The following is a 3246-nucleotide window of genomic DNA, read 5'->3' as shown; positions in this document are numbered from 1 at the left end:
CTGCATGCAAACGAGCGAAACGACCTACGGACTCCCCCTTTAGGAGCATAGATGACTTCTAATTTATTTTCTATTTTTAAATTTGTGAAAAAATTAACTCAAAAATACCTATTTAAATATTGAAACTGTTCCAATTTGGAACATAATTTAAATTCATATAAAAATCATGTTCAGAAACATTTTTTTTGAGTTCATGAACATTATTTTGAATTTGCAAAGAATTTTTTCAAACCATGACATTTTTTAAATTCCTAAACAGTTTTGAATTAGTGAACTTTTTCAAATTTGTGAATATTTTTTGGATCATGAACATTTTTTCAAATTCATTACCTGAATTTGCAAAAAAATTAGCCACCGTGAATTTATTTTGAAATTGTGAACATTTTTCAAGTTTATGATCATTTTTGGAATTCACAAACAAGTTTTGAATGTCCATGCAGTTCTAAAAAATTATGAACATTTTCAAATCCATGAACATGTTTTGAATGCATTAATATTTTTTGAACACATGAATATATTTGGAATTCAGGAACATTGTTTATACTTGGCAACATTTCTCAAATTCACAAATAGTTTTTGAAATTGCAGACATTTTTTGAAATCAGGGTTTTGCAATGCCGCATTTTTTAATTGACAATTTTTTTTTGAAATAGAAAGCATTTTCTCAAATTCACAAATATTTTCTGGATTCGTCAATATTTTTTGAATTCGGAACATTTTTAAAATTCATGCGTATTTTTTAAACGCGCAATTTTTTTCAATTCGTGAATATGTTTTTGAATTCATGAACATTTATTGAATTCGTGATAATTTTAAATTTCTGATTTGTTTGAAATTGCAAAAAAAATGAATTCATGATTTTTTTCAGATTTGTGGAAATTTTAAATTTTCAAATATTTCCCTAAATTGGTGAATACTTTTAAAAAACTATAAAACGGTCAAATGAGTAGAGAAATGAAGAATCAGGCATGGAAAGAAAAGAAATAGTGTGAAAGAAATATATTTTTAAAACCAGTGGGAAAGTTATCACAGCGAACGAGTCGAGCGAAAAAAAGGAGAAGGAGAAAAATGGGCCAGTCCAACACCTGCGCGCGCACTTTTCTGTTCCGGGCTGCCTGGCCCGCGTACGCCTGCCGATCTTTTCATTAGGCCCTGTCCACCCTTTCTCCCCCCCCCCCCCCCCCCCCCCCCCCCCCCCCCCCCCCCCCCCCCCCCCCCCCCCCCCCTCCGGCTCCGCCACCGCCGCCGTCGGCCAACGCCGAGTCAGGGGGACCGCCATCGCCTCCGCCGCGAAGCGTGCTTCCGTGCACAAGCTCTCCAAGGAGGAGTTCTGGGCCTTGGCTGAGAAGATCCGGTCGACGGACGCGGCGGCGGCCGTGGAAATGCTCGAGTCGTATCTCGCCACAGATGGATGAGGGGGCAGTTGATAGGTGGGTTCTTTGGCAGTACTTTGTTCACTGTAAGCTGTTTGAATTGCTTTTAAGAGATTTTTTTTTCCTTTATTGTTAATACGAATTTCCTCTCATGACTAGGGATTGTGGAGGAAAAGAGTTCCATGCCATGCCATGCCATGGTTTAGCAGTTGGGCTGTGGATGGCGATCACAGCTCACAAGACTCTTTGCAGGCTGAAGACTGAAGTCAGGTAGGAACCATCAAACAAGTGCCAACTAAGCCTTAACTCTGCTCTACATTTCAACAAATGCAGAGAACGTTGTATTACAATCACAGTAGGATCTTTATCATCACTCTACCATTATGTCTAGCCAGTGAAAGTTTTAAACGTACTCGGGCAACATTGCAAAAACTCATTTCTTAAGTCAGGTAAGGAATCATCACATAAGCGTCAACTAGGCCTTAACTCTGCTCTACAATTTGGTAATTATAAAAGACCGTGTTGCAAACTTGGTAAGATCTTTATTATCACCCTCGCACTATGTCTAGTGAAAGTTTGAAGTCCGACCAGCATAGCAAAAGTCAGAATCATTCTGGAAGATTGGAACCTTGAGATGCATACTGCTTATGCCAATCAATAACCTTAGCATCCACTGAATGCTTAATTTATTTCTAACACCGTATTTGATTGGACAAGGAACAGACAAACCGAGAAGCCCGATCTGGAGATCGTCGGAATCAAGATAATCATTCGCGGTATACCAGGAGTGGAGAGGAGTGCTCTGTGTTTTATGTGTAAAAACACATCATGGACTCCAGGCTAGACTTCCAATAAAGGTTTACCAGTTTCAAACACCCATGCACGTTTAAAACTAACAGCTACACACACCATCTATGATCTATCCTGATTATTTCAAGAGCTGTACTTCCCGTTACGAGTTTCTTCACAGGTAAATACCCTACGCATCTACTTAAAAATTTCAAGCTGTCAGTTCAAAAAAGAAAATCCAAGCTGTGAGATCAATGCTTATCTGAAATGCAGAAACACAGATTGTGCAATTGTACAAAAGACACAGCAGGTTGTAGATAGATTGTGCAAGCGAAAATAGCAGATTGCTCACTCGGAGACTAAAGATCTGCAAATGTCAAAACACCGAATTTTGTCCCTTTGGATTACACTTGTGATCTAAGCCCTGAAATGTCAAAACCGAAGTTCTCTTTTATTGTTTTAGCAGTAGATGGGGTTTTCTTCTCTGCAGATGCTTTCTTCTTGGCCTCTTTACCATCTGCCCTCTTCATCGCAGCTGCTAGCTTCCTTCCTTCTTTCTTCGCGGCAGCTGCCTTCTTCCTTGCTTCAGCGTCTGCGGCCTTCATTTTTGCAGCTTCTTCCTTCCTATCAAGTGTCTCTGCAGCTGTCTTTTTTGCACCTTTTTTGACTTTTACTCTGGAAGGGCAACACTAGCTTCGAGGGCCTCTTTCCCGACTGCTTGCGAGTTACACATGGTTTATCATTATGTAACACAGCAACATGTACTGCGTCGGTTGATTTGTGACAGGATAGCGAAGAGGTTTTGCTCTTCCGAGCTCGGCCGCGTGTCTGATAGGAAGAAGCTTTGGCAGGCTGAAAGAATGACATTCCAAATAGAAACTGAAGTCGGAAGCAAAAAATTATAAAGCATGAATGGTCAGGACAAAATTACCTCGGTAGCAGCAGGCTCTGAAAATTTTGACTTGCTGGTTTGGCGATGACAATGTAGAGCCCTAGCCCTAGCGGCAACTGTTTTTGAGCTTTGCGCCGATGTTTGATGTTCCTGGCATACCCGACATTACCATAAATTACTAACAGATGAATT

At 40.0% G+C, this 3246-nt stretch overlaps 1 long non-coding RNA gene across 1 annotated transcript; it reads left to right on the top strand.

Moving 5' to 3' along the window:
* Positions 1-1224: 1224 nt before the first annotated feature.
* Positions 1225-2650, top strand: LOC125554346. Its single transcript, XR_007304374.1, has 3 exons — positions 1225-1430; positions 1533-1643; positions 2097-2650. It is a non-coding gene; the product is annotated as an uncharacterized LOC125554346 (long non-coding RNA).
* Positions 2651-3246: the final 596 nt, after the last annotated feature.

Source organism: Triticum urartu, chromosome 4, assembly GCF_003073215.2.
Source record: "Triticum urartu cultivar G1812 chromosome 4, Tu2.1, whole genome shotgun sequence".
Classification (NCBI taxonomy): domain Eukaryota; kingdom Viridiplantae; phylum Streptophyta; class Magnoliopsida; order Poales; family Poaceae; genus Triticum; species Triticum urartu.
This window is presented reverse-complemented; position numbering and strand designations above follow the sequence as displayed.